This window comes from Acinonyx jubatus, chromosome B2 (assembly GCF_027475565.1).
Source record: "Acinonyx jubatus isolate Ajub_Pintada_27869175 chromosome B2, VMU_Ajub_asm_v1.0, whole genome shotgun sequence".
NCBI lineage: Eukaryota > Metazoa > Chordata > Mammalia > Carnivora > Felidae > Acinonyx > Acinonyx jubatus.
The window spans coordinates 110,504,980-110,524,530 of record NC_069385.1 but is presented as its reverse complement, the minus strand read 5'-3'; the positions used below and the strand labels follow the sequence as shown (position 1 = coordinate 110,524,530).

At 54.4% G+C, this 19,551-nt stretch overlaps 1 long non-coding RNA gene across 2 annotated transcripts; it reads right to left on the bottom strand.

Annotated features, from left to right (window-relative positions):
• Nucleotides 1-1,446: 1,446 nt before the first annotated feature.
• LOC128315638 (uncharacterized) lies at nt 1,447-16,290 on the bottom strand. Of its 2 annotated transcripts, none has more exons than XR_008298614.1 (2): nt 16,172-16,290; nt 1,447-2,313 (listed from the first exon to the last, which is right to left on the bottom strand). It is a non-coding gene; the product is annotated as an uncharacterized LOC128315638 (long non-coding RNA). The 2 variants fall into 2 exon arrangements; XR_008298613.1 differs by lacking the exon at nt 16,172-16,290 and adding an exon at nt 2,459-2,711.
• Nucleotides 16,291-19,551: the final 3,261 nt, after the last annotated feature.

The window sequence follows — 19,551 nt, the reverse complement described above, 5'->3', positions numbered from 1 at the left end:
GAGAGAGACTGCCGAGGACTGAGAATCAGGAGGTGGAGGGGGGTGGGGGGTGGGCAGCTGTTTCAGGGGACTCTGCAGGGAGTCAGGAGCGGCAGGGGTGGGGGGCAGTGGTGAGAGTGGGCAGGCTGGAGCTGGTGTACATTTCCCAGCCTCTTCTGTTTACAGGTGCCTGAGGACACTACCCTGGGCCTGTAACGGTCACTACTAACTTTATATCCCCAGGGACAGGGCAGAGGAGCCACAAATGGTGGTGCCTTAGGCTCCAAAGTCTAGAAGAGCCACAGAAACTAAGAGATGGACAGAAAGAGGTGAGGAGAGAGACCCAAGGAGGCTTCTGGGGAAGAGAGGGAAGGTTACCGCGGGAGAAGTCTGCACTCCCAGCAAGCCATGCCTCTGGCTGCAACCCCACTGGGCTGGGGTCCCAGGGATTTATTGACTAATCCTCAATGATACACTCTCCCTGATTTATTCTCTCTCTGGCTAGCACCCTCACAAGATCCCATTGTCTCCAGACACGGCTGGCCCAGGGCCTCCACCGCAGGGCCTCCTGCCTCCCATGCATTTCCGGGGGGGTGGGGGGGGGGGAGAATGAAGGCGCGCCACCACCAGGCACCGAACCTTCGCTTTGCTCTCCCCGCCCGAGGGTCAGGCTGCCAGGCCACGGGGCAGTGCCAGGCACAAGGCTGACGGCACCTAGTCAACTCGAGGAGCTGCCGGTGAGCAGGGTGACTGCCTGGGGCTGCTGGCATTTGTGCCTGGCTGATGCAGTCGCTCCGCGAGTCTGAGGGGGGAGGCAGGGGCGGGTGGGGGCGTGTCACCAAGGAAGTGGGTGTCAGGGGTGCTGAGCGAGGGGGCAGAGGAAGGTCAGAGTGGAGGTTTTCACTGATCCGAGTGGGCGGGAGTAAAGAGAATTCATAAAAAGTTTCTTTCTTCTTTAATGGTCTTTTTTCCCTATCCGAGGGCCCGGGCGCGGGAGGTGAGGGAAGACGGGCGGGGGCAGGGCAGGCCCTCCACAAGTGACACTTAATTCCCGGTCTGGACTGGGCCGGCATTTGAAAGCAGCTAAATTAGCAAAACAGAAGTCAACTGTCGATTGCTTCATTGGAGGATTAAGTGTGATAAATGGGGGGTTTGTTCGCTCCCAGGTCCAGATGTTGTGTCTAAGTGAGGGTTTTTTTTTCTTTTCTTTTTTCTTTCTTTCTTTTTTTTCTTTCTTTCTTTCTTTTTTTTTTTTTTTTTTTTTTTACATTCTTGGCCCAGGGCCCATATATATTTTGGATACTGCTGGGAGTATATAATATCATTGGAAAATGATGCGGTCTGCTAACCTTTTAAATAACATTTCCTCCCTCCTCTATTTTCTAATAGTTTGTTTTTCTTTCCATGTTTGCCTTTTATTGGGGGAAATTTTTTTTGGAAATTAATGAGGCTCAAGTTTGGAGAGCAAAATAAAAAAAAAAAACTTTTTTTTTTTTTAAGAGGGGAGTGTAAGCGGCAGAGGGGTGTGGAATGAGGCTGGGCGGGAGGAGGACGGCTCTTTGTATCTTTTAAAACTTTCCTGGGTTTTTTTCCCTTTTTTTTTTTTTTAATCTTCCTGCGGAGGCTGCCCGCGGTCCTCCGGCTGGGCTGCACGGTGGCGCGCGCGGGCAGGGAGCCCGGGACTCTCCGCGGCGCCCGGCGCCCGCTCGCCCAGCCCGGGGCCTCGGTGCTGCGCGCCGCGGGCCTCCGGGAAGAACCTGCCCGGCCCGACGTGAGACCGGGTGGGGGTGGGGGCGCCTCCTTCCTGAGTGAAACCTACGGAATCCGGCAGGAATTCGGGCCTCCCAGATTTAAGAAAACAAACAAAGGAAAGATTGTCAGAGAGGGGCCGCCAAGAGCCGCCGGGCCGCCGCGCTGCCCTCCGCGCTCACCCCGGGGGCGCCCGGGCCTCCCGGCGGGGGCGGAACACGAGGCTGGAGTGGGGGGGGAGGGCTCCCCCGGGTGGTCCCCGGTGGGCTTCCCTGAGCTGGGCCTCGGCTAACCTGCCGTCCCCCCGGTCTCAGGGCGCCAGGGAAAGGAGAGTGTCGCCGGAGTGGCTGCCTGGTGGAGGAGGGGTCCTGCGGGAGTCATTTGGGGGCAATACCCAGCTGCGAGGCAAGCCCCCCGCAGAGCCCCATCCCGCTCCCGCCCGCAGTGTCCAAGCCCCTAAACCACGTTTGGGGCTGAACTCCACGGCTCAAGTTCCTTTGTGGGTGAGGGCTCTTCCTCCGCGCAGCCACCTAGGTTCCTCGAGGCCAGGACTAGGTCCCCGTGCGGGCCCAGTGTAGGAAGAATCTAGGAAGAATTATAAAAAGTGAGAATGTGAGAAGGAGGCTCTGTAAAACAAGAAGGGAGGACACCTGTAACGCAACAGGACCCGGCGGTACACATATGGGTCTCCAGGGCCCGGTGCTCTCCGGCCCCGTCTCTACGCGTTTACCTCTCCCTCACGACTCTACTCTCCGGTCAACTCCCCCTGCCTCTGTTTCCCTGTCTTTCCTTCTCTCAGTGTCTGTGTCTTGCGCCCTCTCTTCTTTCTCTGCTCCTAAATCCGAATGCGGCTCAACATTTCTGGTTTCCCCTTTGTCTCTGTAGCTCTGTCTCCTTTTGAGATTGTCTCTGTTCCTTTCTGTCTGCCCTCTCTTCGTGTGCCTCTGTCTCTGAGTCTCCCTCGCACTTTCGCTCTTGCTCTCTCGCCCTCTCTCCTCTCCTCCTCCTCGTTCCCCTCCGTCTCTCCACCCCGCCCCCGCCCTAGGTAGTTCTGCGGACGGGCCCCGGGCCAAGGCCGCCCCCGGCAGGGCCTTGCCCGCGCTGACAGAGCCTCGCGCCCGCGGCCCAATTAGCGCGCCGCGCGAGGGACGCGGCATCTGGAATTGCGCTGCGCTCACGGCCAAGGCCGATTGTTTAGTCTGCGCGGCGGGGCGGGCGGCCCGCGCGGTGGCCCCACATCTGGAGCCGTGGCCAGACGGCCCTGCTGGCGGCTGGCCGGGGTGCGTGTGCATTTTTAACTCTGGGATTTGCTGACAAGTTAAGAAGTCAGAAAGTCAGTGGCGGCGGGAACTGGCGAGGCGCGCAAGGAAGGGAGGGGCAGGCCGAGGCTCGGGCGCACACGCCGCCAAGGAGACACGCTCCCGGGGCGCGCACAGCCGCTTGGCGCTTTGGCCCAGCGTGGCTTTCCCCAAAACTGCCCCCACCCGCTGCTTCCCAGCGCCACAGCCGCGTGTTGACTTTTCTTCCGGATTGCTTCCCTCCCCCGCCTTTATCCACTCCCATTTCTCCTTCCTCTTCGTTAATTAAGTGGCTGAGTTATCCCAAAATCCCACACTCCCCAGCGGGTTGGAGCTCCTTGGAGGCCAGCCTCTAAGGAGGAAGCCTGGGAATCTCAGGGCTCCCACGCTTTGGTGGGAGGACACAGAGGCCCAGAGAGGGCCAGCGATTTGGCCGAGGTGGCTCAGCAGTCAAGTGGCAGGCTAGGATCAGAGGCCAACTCTCTTGACCCCTAATATGGTTCTTGGCCCAGCTCTGGGTCCCTCTTGGGGCTGGTCCTGACTAATGAGTATTCTTACATCGTCATAGTTCCTTCCCATTCTTAGAAATGTGCTTTTGCACTTCTACTCATTCATTTAACAAATACCTGCGGCTCACTGCTGGCAAGGCTTGGGGACTATCCCTATGGATAAGACTAGCACGTTCTTATGCTACAGAACTTACACTGGAATGGAGAAGACAGAGATGTGGGGGAGACAGACTTCACAGTGGATCAAATAAACTACTCAAAGTTACTGTCAAGGAGCAGGAACAAAACAAGTAATGTTTATTGAGCATTTATTATGTCCCAGGCACTAGTAAAGGTATTCGCATTAGGGGCACCTGAACGGCTTCGTTTCTTAAACATCTGACTCATGGTTTCGGCTCAGGTCATGATCTCACGGTTTGCGGGTAAGTTCGAGCCTTCGATGTCCAGGACCCATCATCCAGGCTCTGTGCTGACAGCACAGCACAGAGGCCCCTTGGGATTCTCTCTCTCCCTCACTCTCTGCCCCTCCCCCCTCTCAAAATCAACAAACTTTAAATCTGCTAACACAACATTCTAAAAAACAAAACAAAACAAAACAAAAACAAAGGTATTTGCATTTGCACTAACTCGTCCATTCCTCATAATGTTCCGAGGAGGTACCTATGGGTCCCCACTTTGCAGATGGACAATCAGAGGCCCAGAAAGGTTAAGTGATTTTTCCAAGGTCACACACATTCACACGTGGTGGAACTGAGGTTCAGGTTCAGGCTTGACTCCGGAGTCAGGCGTCTTAGCTTGCAAGAGACTGCAGGAGAACTTCCTGGTTGTCCACAACTGGATAACTGGCATCCAGGTAGTATACCATTTCCTCTCGCAGCAGAACAAGAGTTCACCAGGCCTCTGCCGTAATGACCATCATTAACATTCGCGTATACCTCCCATTTTCATCAGCCATTTTCCACTCGGTCACCGCGACTTAGATGTAAGCATTATTATCATTTCCATTTCCACATCTGCAAACTGAGGCCGGCGACTGTCCCCAAGCTTCCTGGGAATGAGGATTTCCTTTTCTTTCCAGTTCTGGTCTGTTTTTCTCTTGTTCTGTTTTCCATGGAAACAGACCTCAACAGCCACTCTCATCCCCGGGGGAATAGTGACTCCATCATGCCTTCGAGATGTCTCCCCAGGAGCGTCCTGGGAAGACAGCCCTGCTTTTCTGGTTGAACAGACCTACTCGAGCTACATAGCCACACAGGGTTAGGGACTTTGGGATCCATCCGGTTCCTAAGGTGTCCCCCAACACGGTCACATTCCCTCTCTTGAGATGGGAGATGTGGGGTAGAGCACGTCTGCTTTCCTTGAGTCACAAACTCATTTGAAAATTTGCTGGAGGCTCCAGATCATCAACTTTGAGTGGTTCACGTGCCCGCATATACTCACACACTCGATTCCCACCTGTTTCCAGGAGATTTAGGGGCTCCTCAAACGTATCCATGGGCATCCTAAGGATTCCAACACCCCGCCCCCCTCATATGGAGCATCTCTGTACTAATGGTTTCTGCATTCCCCAGCCATTGGCAACCTCCAGTGCACACCTAGAAATAAGCCACACAGCATCCCTGTGGATGCCTCTGGATCCTTTTGGGATTCTTTCCACTGAAGAGTCAGCAGTTTGAAGCCCTTTGGCCTTTTCTTTCCCGATCCTTTACCTTGGAAGTTGTCACGTGATGGAAAGAGGCGGGAGGCATCCCTGTAGGGCCAGGGAGCGCACCTGTGTGTTTTGACCACAGAGGTGTGTGAATAGTGTGGCTCTTGGATAAAGCCTGGATGGAGGAACTGCTCCCCTGCCCAGCATCGTCACAAGCCACACCTTACCACTTCTCAGCAGCCACTCCCCATCCCCCTAAAGATCATTCCAACTTGTCACAACAGGGCTCCGGGCTAAACAGACAAGGTGGCGATGGCCTGATTTTACAGAAGGAGCAGGTGGGGCCCAGAGTGGCTGTAAGTCTCTGCGTCACACGATGAGTTCAACCTTGAGCAGCGGGGAAAGTCTAGGTTTTCCCAGTTCTTAACCCAACCTCCTTGTAGGCACCAGTGATTATGGTGAGCCTACGGTGTGCAAAACCCTGTGCTGGAGGCTGTAGGGACAGAAAAGTGAAGAACTCAGCCGAAGGGCACTATTGAAGCCCACCCATGTCCCTGGGCCCACCTCTTAGTTCATCTGCAGGCTGTCAAGGCCAGGAGGCAGGGGGCCTGGAGTTGCCTGCCCCAGCTAGCTTTTCTGCTTCCTACCTGCACCGTGTTTCCAGTGCTGGGACCCCGGGGGTAGCTTTACTCAGCCTATAGGGTAGCTGGGACGGGCCAGGGACTTATGGCCCCAGGGACAACTCTAACTGAGGAGGGCAGGAGCAGATGGAGGAAGAGGCTGGCTGCCTCAGCACTCTTTGGGATGATTCTATAATGTGTTCTCACGGTCCTTCAGCGAGCCCACATTGCCACAGTGTGAGTCATTCATGGACCATCCTTCATTGGCTTATCTCCCTTCCCTTCCCCATCCACCCCCTCCCCCCGCCCCCAACTTCCAAGGACTACCTTCCAAATAAACTACCTGCACTGAAGTTCTGGCTTCAGAGACTCTTTTCAGGGGACCCAAACTAGGACACACATACACACGCAGCCGTGTCTCTGAAAACACAGGGCACAGAGAAGCGTGTTGGCCAATCATGACGGGGAGGCACCGATAATAAATACTGATGTGCACACGTTCTTAGACTGGGCCCCTCACTTTGCCAAACACATTCATTTCACACTCGCTTCATTTAATCCCTGCGACCATCCCATGATTATACCTGTTTTACAGAGTAAGAAACTGAGGCTGACAGTAACCTTCCCCAGATCCCTCTGCTTAGTGGTGAAGCCTGGCTGTATGCTCAGACCTTTCTGTCTCCAAAGCAGCCCCATAATGACCACACTGGGCTCTCAGGGGCCAGTGTTGGAGGAGCCCAGCAAGGTCCAGAAGGACTAGGGGTGGGGGACTTCCTGGAGGAGGTGGGGCTTGGCTTGGGCTTGCAGGACAGGGTAGGTTTTAACTGCTCTGATGGGAAGGAGGAGGAAAGTTCTGAACAGGGTTCGAAAGTGTGAAGAACTTTGAAAAGAACGGTGAAGAGCTGGGTCTGGCTGCCCAGGGATCTGTGTCTAGGAATTGGAGCAGGTCAAATCCTGGCTGTGGCCGCCTGAATATCAGCTCAGACGGATGGCTCTTCCTTTCCCCTCCTGCTGATTGGCCTGTGTCGGAGAGGGCTTGGGAGCAGGGACAGAGGCGGTTGTTGACTAGCCAGAGGAGTCCCGCTGTCCACCTGGCCTCTCCCCTGTTTCCCGGCCAAGCACCCCGCGGGACTCGATGATCCCCCATTTCCAAGTAGTAAATAGATGTATAAAGCAACCATTTCCATTTAAAGCTCTGCAGACCGTAGGGAGGAAGGCCTGCAGGCCATCTGGGCCCTTGTTTGGCAATGTTTGTGCTCACAACAAACCTGATAGACAGAGATTTATCACCGTTTTCATTAGCTGAGGTTCGTTTGGTTTGCTGCTTTTCTACCACAGCACCCCCTCATCCCCCCCACAACGCTCCAGAGTTACAGATTTATGGTGAGTGGGAGGGCCAGGGACTGGGGGAAAAGGGAGGAGGGGGCTGAGAGCAAGGTGTGGGCTTGGAGCAGGGGGCAGGGGGAAATTAGGGGCTCTGGAAGGTGGGTTGGCCAGAAGCACACCAGCTCCAGAGAAAGGACTGAGGGAAAGAAATGTGTGTGTGTGTGTGTGTGTGTGTGTGTGTGTGTGTATTAGGGAGTAAGGAAAGACATCTGCAGCAACACCCCCCCCCCCTCCCACAGGCACACACACATCTCATAATCACCATAATTGTTAAGCATAGAGGCTATTGACATTCTAAGCCATCACTACCAATGCTAGGCCAGAGGGTCCGGAAGGACACACGACTAGGGCAACCTCAGGGTCCGCTCGGGTCTGAACATAATTCACAAAGGTCTATACACCGTTCCTCCTGTGTTAAGACACTGTCCTGGGGCTTTAGATACATTAACTCATTTCGCTCTCAAACCAACGCTCTGGAGCAGACACCAGGGTTTTTGCTATTCTGCCCCCCCCCCCCCCATCCCCCACCCCGCAGGCTGTGCCTCGCTCTTCTGGAGGAAGGAGCCTGGACATGTGTGTTCCCGGAGGTTGCAGAAATCATCTTTACCCCTGGATGTGCCTGTGGCGCTCCCCCAAGCACCGACTGGGAACCCCGTCCTCAGTTTCTTTCCAGCTCCTCTGCTGCACAACCGCTGCCACCAGTCAGGCTCTGTGCCCGCGTGGACCTTGCGGGACCCTGGCTCGGCATCCGTCCCCACCTCCCGCCTCCTCCCTGCTCTGCCCTCCCCACACCTCCACACCTCCAAATTCCTCCAGCCTTCAAGTCCATCCTGGCATCCCCCCCCCCCCCCCCCCGTGAGGCCATTCCTGAGGTTTCTCAATGTGGTCAGGCCTTCCAATCAGAGACACTCAGAGCTGCCCTTTGAAATTATCTGAAAAAGAGGAAGAAGCCAGAGAACAAGGGCTCCCCGCCCTCGGAACGGAGCTCCTCTACCTTTTACGGCAGAGTCCTGTGTTGTATTTCATTAGAGCCCAGGTCCCATATTGAGAGGAAGAAAAGGTTTAACCCAGTGATCAATCCAAACGTTCTCATCTTATGGATGAGAAACCAAGATCGGAGAGGGTAAGTGACTTGTCCAAGCCCACACAGTGAGTTCACAGGGCCAGAAGGCTGAGGCTCCCTTTATGTGATGTTCCCCCCAGTGTGAGCGTCCGTCTTCCTACGAGACTGTGAGCCCCAGAGGGAAGAAGCCAGAATCAAACATCTCTGTCTCCAGCCACAGCTGAGTGTCATTTCATGGGTTTTTGCTCCCCAAATCAGGCATCCTTCCAAGAAGCACATGTCACCAATTTGCGTCCGTGGTGCCCAGTAGAGACAGGTTATGGGGCTGCGACAGGGTGGGGGGAGGACAGCTCCTTGTCCCTGGAGAATCCCCTCTGACTGGAACCCACACCACCGAGAAGCTTTGCCTCAGAATTTCCAACATACAAAGGACCTTCCTTTCCTTCCAGATCCACCCAGCCTGCGTCTCTAGAAAACAGAGGGTTGTTTTGTTTGTTTGTTTTTGCCTGGACAGCTCTCAGCTATAATCTGAAGGAAACCAAAGGAACTTCCTTTCCCCCAACACACCAGGATGTCAACCTACCATCTTCCTGCTAAGTGGCTGCAGCTCCCCCATCAAAGTGCCTCCTTTGGAATAGGGCCTTGTCCCCAGCAAATCTAAACCCCAAGCAGGAATGCCACCGTGGGCACTGAATGAGGCCAGATCCCTCATAGGGGAAAGAGAGTGCCCCCCCAGCCACACATTCCTGGGTTCTAGTTCTGGCTCTGCCCTGGGAGATCCGGGGCAGGTTACTTAACCTCTCTGCTGGTCTCCCCGTATGTGACATAGGGACAATAGCATTGGGAACAGTGCCCATAGGATGGTTACAGAGACTGAATGAAATCACGAGTTGAGGGCACTCAGCACAGTGCTGGGTGCAGTCTCGCCCATTGATACATTCCTGCCGAACAGCGGCCTCGAGAACTAGCGAAGCTTCCAGGGAAAAAGAGCCTAGGGACAGTGGAGCTTGAAGAGACAGAAGACTGGGGGGATCACCCAAAACATCAGACAGCCCTGGGGGCGAGGCGGTCCCTGGAGGGGGCTTAGGGGGAGGGGCCGCCCGATCACTGAGTGCCCTCCCCCCCCCCCCATGGGAGTCCCGAAAGTGGGAAAGGAAAGATCTGGCACCAAAACAGACTTTGATTCCTTCCTTGGTTTGGCAGGAACGCTTAGCTTGGCTTCATGTTCCCTCAAAGGGGCCATTTTATGTGATAGTAATAACAAATGTTTTATAGCACTTACTGTGTGCCAAACAGTCACTGCATCTTTCCCCTCCCCATACCCTGTGAGGTGGGGTAATTAGGGATTATTATCACCCTCCAGTCCTACAAGTACTGAGGGGGGCTATGCAACTGGCCAGGGACGGCTCAGTCCTCAAGAGCAGAGCCCGGCTTTGCACGGGGCAGTCTGACTGGAGTCCCTTCTTCGAACCCCTGGGCCCGGTCTGCTTTCTCCCCAGCCCCCTGTCCTGGCCACACCATCCAAAGGCCTCCCTAGACTCCTTTCCCCCTGGGGCCACATCAAGTCCGCATTTCTCGCTATCAGGCTGGGATCTGATTCTCTTTCCAGTTCGATGGAAATTACCAAGCCTAGGGGCCCCTGGTGTGGGGTGTGGAGGGAGGGAGAGTGCACAAGGCAAATAAGACATAATCCTGGCCCTGGGAAGTTTTCCACTCACCCCTTCTGGACCGGGCAAAAGTACAAATGGAGGCCCACATTCCATATGTCTAAATATTTAAAAGTTATAAATCAAGTTAACAAACTGTTAAATAAAATATGTTCTATTCTCCTATGCTGACACATATACCTTCTAAAGATCTGGGAAGCCAGGTTCAAATTTAGAGTTCTCAGGCTCCTTGGAGCTCTGCACAGGGCAAGGCGGGGAGAAACTGCCTCTGTGCTCCCCCAGCTCCTGCCTCCCCCCTTCCCTTCTCTTCCCATCCCCCACTGCACCTGAAACTTTGAAGCGCTTCCGGATGTGGACACCCTGGGCCGCCAGCCGCTGGGAGGGCGAACCGGGGGAGGCAGACTGCCCAGGCCCCTCACGCAGACTCCTGTCCCTCTCCCGGAATTCGGGGCTCTGGGAATCTGGAGAGTGATCTGGAAGGAGGGTGGCTCCCTGGGTAGACTCCTTGCCTTGTGAGAAGGGGCAGAGGAGGCCCTAAGTGGGAGACCCTCATACCCAGTCTAGAGGCCCTGGAGCTGAATGAGGGTCTCCCTTCATTCCTCTGTTTCCAGCTCCCTTTTATCCAGTCAGCCAATGTCTGAACCTCCTGACGACTCTCATTGCCAGACAGTTCTCTGAGCCCCATCACAACCCCTGTGGTCCAGGCCACTCTCATCTGTAACCGGGTCACCATGACAGCCTCCTAACTGGCCTCCCAGCCCCCAGTCCTGTCCTTCCCCCTCTCCACAGCCAGATTGATCTTTCTCCAGCACAACCTGGATCGTGACGAGGTCAGGCTTGACACGCTTTTGGCTCCCCGCTGTCCACTGGAGAAAGCCCACACTCTTCAAGCTCCAGCCCTTGGCTCCTGGCCCCCCAAGCTCCCCAGCCCCAGCCCACACCACTCGCTGCCTCTAAATGCCGCTCCGGCCCCTCGAGGCTGATCCCAGCTCCCGGGGACACGCGTAGACCTCACTCAGCCTTGCTGCCCCTCTGGCCCATCTCCCATCCCCCACCTGGACCAGTTCCTTCTCTTTCAGTTTCAGCTCTGATCAAACCTCCAGCAATCCTTTCTTGTCAACAGCCCCGTCCTGCCTCCAGGCCCATCAGGAGTCCCTGACTTGTGCGCTCATGATGGACCATCTCCACTGTACTGTAATTATGTCTAATCTGACCACTTCCCCATACCCCAGCCACCTCACCCAAACCATCACCGTCTCTTGCCTGGACTATTGCAGTAACCTCCCTACTAGCCTCCCTGCTTCTACTCTTGCCCCCCGCCCCAGGCAGTCCACTCCCCGGAGCCAAAGTGAGCCTTTTAAAACAGAGGTTTGCTCATTTCACTGCCTCCTAGATATCCCCAAAGGCTCCCATCTGACTCTAGAATCCACAGACCTTGCCAGGTTTCCCGCACCAGTCACGATCTGGCCTCTGTTGCTGCTGACTCCTCTTTTCCCCTCACCTATCCTTCTTCAGTCACACTGGCCTCCGTGTTTCTTTTGGCTCACACAGGCATCCCTGCCTCAGGACCTTTGCACGCACTATTTCATCCCTACACTCAGGTCTCTGCTGAAGTGTCCCCCTCCAAGACCCTTCTCTTCCCCGCTGCTTTGTTTTCCTCGCCTTGCTTATCTCCACCTTGCAGGTCATATATCTCTTGGTTTCTGTGTGGCTGCCTCAAGCATGTAAAAACTCCATGAGAGCAGGGACTCTGATTTTTTCACCTCAGTGTCCTGAGGGCCTAGACCAGCATCAGGCACACAGTAGGTGCTCAACAAATATTTGGCAAAGGAATGAATCTGTTTATGCTTCTATGTTTTAACTAGAATGTGTCCGTCTAAAAGCAGAGCCCATGGCTTATTCATCCCAGTGTCCCCACTGCTTAGCCTGGTGCTGGGCACATAAATGGAGGTCCTCATTTGGATGGTGAAGGAGAGAGGGCAGGACCATAGCGTGCACCTAGGCACAGAGGTGGACAGAGCTAAGGTGGAGTGGAGCCCAAGTTATGGAGGGGCCTGAAGGTTGCTGGGAAGACTTGCCCCTATCTGATACGGAGCATTGCAAGGTCTGGGGCCAGAGCGAAGAATTTTATACAGAAACTAGAATTTGGGAGAAGAGGAATTCAGAAGGCATGGAATTGACCGAGAGATTGCAAGAGCCCCTCATGCCCCAGTCTCAGATCCCAGAGGAAAAGCATCATCTCTGAGTCAGACACCACATGATGTGCTCGCCTTTGGACACTTGTGGACCTGCTCACCTTGGGTTTGTCACCTTCTAACTCTGAACATGGGTGGTGGACATGCCTGCCCCACCACCCCTGAGGCTGCCTGGATTTGCGTGAGCAGGTGTATGAGAGAAAGATTTGGACAGGGAGGTTACAGTGACCCTGCCGACAGCGGAAGATCGAAGGCCCCTTTTGGCAACCCCTCTGGCCCAGGGCTTGGTCACCAAGAAAGGCCTGGGAAACAGGACGACAGAGTGTCTAGGGTCTCCCCTCCCCCCTGCCCACCCCCAAGGCTTTACTCTGGGTCAGTTGGAGCCTGAAGTGGCTTTTAAGCAATTAGACTGAGCACTGGGCCCTTGCAAATCTAATTGTTTCAAAAGCCCTTGAAGGGTTTGAGTCTGAGCTCTTAAAATGCCAGAGAAGAGGGAAATCAGTGATGGTGGGAGGTGTGGAAGCCCTGGCTTCTCTTCCCCTACCCCACTTTCTGCTCTCCATCTTCTCTGGGGATGGGGAGGGGCTGGTTCGGGGCAGAGGGGCCCCTCCCTCCTGTCTCTTAAACGCCCCCCTCACCCTATGTCAGGTAGCCAAGCAGCTGTCTGACCCGTTCCCGTGGGCAAAGCACTTCGCCTTCACCCCCAGAAAACATGTCAACAGCTTCCCCGCGATTGCACACCTATTCATGGGCTGGATGCTTGAGATTAAAAAGACACCCCTGACCTCAGTGAGCCCAACAGTCCAGGAAGGGAGAAAAGATCTGCTCCGAGGGAGTAGACATATAGGGGAAACTGATCTTTGGAGAGGCGCAAAGACAGGGAGCTCTGGGAACACCAAAGAGGTGGGCATGGGGCCAGAACTGGATGAGAGAAGGGGACAACGCTCCACAAGGAGGTGGCATTTCAACTGAGCCTGCAGGGCGGGAAGGATTTTGCAGGTCACGTTGGAAAGGAGGACACATCGTGAGTCCAGGAAATGAACGTGAACCAAAAGCAGACCATGGGCGGGCGGAGAACCCTAAGGACCAGCATCCTCCCACCATGTTCTGACTCGGTTTCCAACCAGCTCGGTGGATTCTGTCTGTGTTCTCTAAGCTTTGGTATTCCACAGGGGAGCTTGGGACCACTTCCGGGGTGGGGGGGGAGGTAAGTATACAGCGTCCACCCCCGACCCCTGCCCCACTTCAACTAGAGCTACAACTCTTGGCCGGTTTGCCTTTTGGGTTTCAGTGTAAATTACGTTTATTAAAAGGCAGTACTACTTTTAAGCCACTCTACCCGCTGGAAACTACTGGACCAGATGGTTCCTTGGGTCCTTTCAAAGCTCTGAGCTCAGAGTTTTCTCATAGCTCCCAGGCAGCCCTTCGTCTACTGAGGACAGAGCGAGAAACAAACCCAGAACCCTGATTGCCGGTTGGCCCCGTTTGGAAATTGCCCGCAGGATCTGATCTCCTGGATGGGCTCCTTCCCACCCGCCTGGAGGAGCTCAGCCCCACGACCAAACTGGAATAAACAGGGTGATACCTGAAGAAGCACCCTCAGAGTACCACCTTTGTCATTTAAGGCAACCCCCCCTGAGCTCCTTCGTGGGGATGAGTTACCTTTCCTTTCACCCAGCTGTGAAAAAGCGAGCCTGGGTTGCTGCCAATATACCTATGCCTTGTGTGAGAAGTTGGGGGTGTCAAAGCTTGGACGGTAGCCCAGCAACCCACGTAGAGAGGTCGCAGCTCAGGTTTTCAGATGGGGTGGAGGCCCTTCAAGAAGGCCAAAGGAAATGATTGAGTAAGTCAAAGAGTGAACGGACAAAGAGGCTGTTGCCAAAATGCACTTCTGTCACGAAAGGGTCACTTTAGAAGCTGTTATCAGTCCTGTTGACTTTGGTGTGAGTGAAGTATCTTAGAGCAAGAGTTGATAGGGGTAGGGACGGTTTGGGAACCCAGGTATCACTATATAAAAGAATAATACCAAAAGGAATGTGACCAAGTGTAAGACAGTCCCATAACTTTGTCTTCCCCTGGACTACCCTCACCGACCCGCCTCACCTCACCCCAGCCCTCCGCTCCTCACACTCACCCCCTTTCTTCCCTGGGAGCCCGGCCAGGTGCTGAAAGGTGCCTTCAGGGGAGGGGAAATGTATTTGGCCTGGAGCAGGCGGGTGAGGGACAAAGTGTCAGTCTGTGCCATTGTGAGGGGTGTGGCTGGCTGAGTGTAAACACGGGGGAGAGGCAGTGGCTTCCGGCCTGAGCTCTGGGCAGGAAGGAGTGAAAATTCCTACCTGCGCTCCTCTCCCTTCCCCACCTGCCACCGCAGCCCCTTCCCTTCACAGACAAAGCACAGACTGGAAGTCAGTGGAATCTTTGCTATGACATCCACCCTAGCCCAGGGCCTGGGCCCTTACAGACATCCTTGGATCCAGCCTCCGGCACCTGGGACCCCACTCTCAGAGGCCTCTGCCCTGGCCCACTTCCCTGGCTCCGTTCTCCCTTCACATACAAAAGCCCGAGTAGGTTAAGAAAACAAAAACAATAAAATCTCCCATGGGGCTCCCAAGTTCATAGGTGGAGAAGTCAGGCGTGTGTAACTTAGAACAGGTCCCTTAATTTTTCTGGACTTCAGTGTCTTCCCAAACAGACAAAATAAGCATAAAGACAGCTCGAAAGCGCCTTTCCAGGGTTAGGAAAAAAATATAAGGCCACTCAACTGTAGGTCCAAATCCGGCCTCTACCTCCTACCCTATAGGTGGGGGGTCTTGAGCAAGTTACTAAGTGCTTGGTAACTCAGTTTTCTCATCAGGGGTGCTCATGTGGCTTATCTCAAAGCTCCCAGAGATAAATTGCATGACATAATGCATGCGAGCCACCCAGCCCAGGCCCCATAGGTGGGAGATATTCCTACCTTGCTGTATGTCCTTGAACTAAGATTGTAAGATGCACCATTATTTCACGTTCCACTAAGACAGACATAGTGCCGGGGCACCTGGGTGGCTCAGCCTTGCTTTTGGCTCAGGTCATGGTCTCACAGTTTTGGGGGTTCAAGCCCCGCGTTGGGCTCCGCAGCTGGCAGTGAGGAGCCTGCTTGGGATTCCCTCTCTGTCTCCCTCTCTCTCTGTCCCTCCCGGGCTTGTGCTGTCTCTGTCTCTCTCAAAATAAATAAACTTAAAAGAAGAAGAAGAAGAAGAAGAAGAAGAAGAAGAAGAAGAAGAAGAAGAAAGAAAGAAATAGTGCCATCAATGGATTGGGAGACACATCTCAGATATCAGAGATGAGTGCACCTTAGAGAAATTTTTTTTTAATGTTTATTTATTTTTTAAGAGAGAGAGAGAGAGCACAAGCAGGGAAGGGGCAGAGATAGAGAGAAAGGGAGACACAGAATCCGAAGGGGGCTCCAGGCTCCCAGCTGTCAGCACAGAGCCTGGTGTGGGGCTGAAACTCACGAACCGTGAGATCGTGACCTGAGCTGAAGACAGACGCCTAACCGACTGAGCCATCCAGGCGCCCCAAGATGGGTGCACCTTAGAATTGAAATACTGCATTAATCCGGAGGACAGACAGGGAAAGGTCAACAAAAGAGTCAATCTCTAACAGCAATAGCTCTCCACTCGGGATGCAACTTAGAATCGGGCAGAGTATATCTGTTTAACCTAAACCTCCGGGGTGCGACCCAGTAATCTTTCGGTGCCTTGTTTTCCCCATCTGCAAAACTGGGATAATTATAGAATCTACTTCTGATGTTGTACTGAGTTAATTCACACAAGTGATTTAGAGCAGCGCCAGGCCCCCCAGAAATGCTAACCTAAGTAGTGTAAGTAAATGTTAACGATTTCTCAACTCTGCGCCCCAGGTCCTGGCACCCACGAGGTACCTCCTAAGTGTTGGTAGAATGCAGTAGATATTGCCACGTGACTGCTGCTCTGCCCCCCCCCCCCACCGCCACCCCTTAGCTGGGAGAGGCCCTCTCTGGCCTCTGTCGGGAGTGGGGGCCCAAGAAGAGGCTCACCTGCCCAAAGGCCTTCCGTCCAAAGTTCAAGAGAGCCACACCCTTCCCAGGCACAGCGCCGCCCCAGCCCCCGGAGGCTGCTTTGCAGTGGGCGCCAAGAAACTGGACCTGCCACGGCCCTGCAGAGTCAATGACAAGAACCAAACTTCTCCCCTAGCCTCCACCCCTCCCCTTTCCTGCTTTTCTTATTTTCTTTTCCATAAAGATTAGTCTGTTGCTCCTCTATCAAGGCCTCGAGGATAAACATGTGGTCCAGAGGCAGAGAAACCCCAGGCTTGAAAGCCCCACTGCCCCCACCCCGGCCGCATAAACCCAGGGCTTTTAAGCAAGGAATGGTTTTCAGTAAATCTCTCCTATCAGCAGAAACCTTTGAAAGAGTTTGTTTAAAGGCCAGGGAGATAAACAGCAAGGAGAAGTGTTTGTTTAAGATGTATGTTCTGTGTGGCCACTCTGGGGCCCGGATTCACATCTAAGGGAGAAGAGCCACTCAGGGACCAGGGTGGGGGCCTCCCAGGGGCGCCTGGGGCCCTGGGTGTGGATTCCAGCCCAAGCAGGGACTGAGCCTCAGGAGGGAGGGGGAGCTGGACGGCACCTGCAGTGTGTGTGGGGGGAGGGAACCTCGCAGCCAGGGGCTAGGCGATGGGGGCTAAAAGGAGCTTCAGGGAGGGGGAGGGGTGGAGGAGGGGGACCCGGAAGGAGCTGCTGGTTGGAGAGCAGGTGGAAATCCCCCAGGAAGCCCCCTAACTCAGAGTTCCAACCACCGGCTCAGGGCCCACCCCACACCATACTCAGCAGCCCAAACTAAGCAAGGGCTTGACTCTGGGTTCTGACAGCTCTGTGACTTTGGACAAGCCACCCAGCCCCTACCTAGAGCCCTGACTCCTCTCTGTTGTGCAAATAACATGCCTGCCTCAAAGGAGTTGACAAATAGGCGTGTTGAGCACCTGCTTCTACCAGACACTATTCTAAGGGCTTCGTATATACGACAGTAAACAAAATCAACCAAGTCTCTGTCCTTTGGGAACCTAAAGCGAAGGGGAAATAGGCAGTGAGCAGAATGACCGAATTATTACTGCGCTAGGTGACAGGAGCTGTGGAAAGTAATGGAACAGGGCACAAGGAGACTGGGAGAGGCTGGTCAGGTTCAGCCCGGCTGAGAAGGTGGCCTTGGAGGACATGCAGATCGCTGAGGGGAGAGGGGTCCGGGCAGAACACTCAGCCGGGGCAAACGTCCAGGGAATTGAATGAAATGCCCTACGTTAAGCATACCTACCACCCCAGGAGCACAGTCCTGCGGTCAGAGAGTGATAGCTGCCCTTGTCGTTGTCTCCCTGAAGCAATTACTGAGGGCAAGAGAGCTTTCAGGGAGGAAGCCGGACTTGAGCCGGGTTTCCCCTGGAATTCCTTGTCCCTGCCAAGTAGAAAGGAGAGAGAGCCTCTGTGGCGCAAAACATTTTGAAGGTGGGGAGACAGGCAGACCGATGACAGAGCCCGTTCCCCAAACCCAATGGATCCTCAAGGAAAAGCCCTGAGCTGCGCCCAGGAGTTCTCAACTCCAATTCTGACTCTGCCTCTCATCTACCAGGTCATCTGGGGCAAGTGACTTGTAGCTTCCTGGGGTTTTCTTTTCTCCAAGTAAGATGGGAATAATACATCCCCTCTCACCGGCTGGCTGCTGGAATGGCAAGAGGTATGGTGGACGGTGCATGTGTGTGCCTAGAACATAGGAGATGTTCAATCATGTTAAGTTTGTGTTTGGGGCCCTCCCTCATCCTTTTTGAATCCCTTTTGGCTTTTCCACGGGAAGGTGAGCTGGATGGTTGACGGGCTCCCCAGTTCCCAGCGTTGGAGGAAAAGTTATTCGACAGCTGAGTATTGTCTCCATGTAGTTGAAAGGCTGCCCCACTGGAAAAAGTTGATTTGTTCCTGGGCTCCAAAGGGGAAGGTAGGAATTTGGGAGAATCTTACACTCAGGAGGAATCTTCCAGTGACCAGAGCCTCTTTGGCATGAGTAAGCTCCTGCTGATGGGAATTGGGTGAGCACAGACAGGCAGCTGAGTTTTGGGTGGAGTTTGAGCAGAGGAGATACCTGCTCTAAAAGGAGTTTAGACCCTGAAACCAGAGGGTCCCTCCCAGCTGTGAGATTGGGGGATTCACTTCCATTCCTTTCCAGACTCCAGCGTCCATCAGTTATCTGCCCACACATCAGATCTTCTCCGTTACCTTGTGAAAACTTGCCTGACCTGTGGCCTTCAGGTTCTGCCATGGGACAGGCCAGCATGTCTGATAGCGAAGTCCATGTCAAATTTGGAATGGTCCCAGATCAGCATATCAGTCCTGCCAGGTAAGCCAGGTGGCAGCTTAACGGGGACTAGGATGCGTTAACTCAAAAGCATGAGGAATGGTGGAGTTTCAGGAGAGACCAAGGGACAGATACGTTTGGGGAAAACGTGCCTGAGTAGTTGATCCAATAGTTCCCAGTACTTAGCTAAGATCACAGACCACGGCTCAAAGATTTAAAGGGCTGGAGTGCCAGCCTTGGCCAGTCCTCAGCGTGTCCTCACCAACCAGCTGAAGTCCCAGGGGGAATCTCTGTGCACCTCTCCCTGCTCCACGGACGCCTTGCCAAGGAGAACCCACTCGCCTGGCAGCTGGAAGCCGGCATTTTTCTTTTCAAAGCCTCTACATCTCCTTTCCCTCCTCCTTCCTTCCCGCCTCCCCCCCCACCCCGAAAGGAGGATGCCCCTTCTGTTGAGTACACAGCCTGTAATTTTGCTGTCAGATCTCAGCCAGGAGGTCAGTGTTGTGACTGACTGTGTAAGGATCGCTCCCTTAAGGGTAATTACACTAAATTCCCCTCTGAAGGACAGCTCTCTCTGGATAGAATACAAGAAAACCCCACATCCCCCCATTCATGGAAATTCATGATTGCTGTGGTTGTCACTGGCACCCTGGCAGTGAGACACTTTGAGGCGCTCCAGCTGCTTGGAGGTAAGTCTGCAGGGTGGCAGGACCCAGGCAGGGAGAGGGTGTGGGGGTGAATGGTCAAGCAGCCAGGGAAAGGGGGCCACAGAGGGGGCCACACTGGGAGCCAGGGGCCTGGGTGGCCCGCAAGAACTGGGCCAGAGCCAGGAGGATGGTCACCCTGAACCGGAAAAGCAGGACAGCCCCCTGCGGACACCGGACACCGGCCCAGGAGCGGAGACCCCTCCACACTCACTCATTCCTTTGTTTAACAGGTTGGCTTTGATGGTCCTCCTGCCCCACACTACACTAGGCCCTGAAGGGTGACTCCAGGATGGGCAGCAAATCCATCTGGAAAGATCTGGAGGGCTCCTGGGCAAAACAAAGAATTCACACATGGAAGGTGAATGAATAGC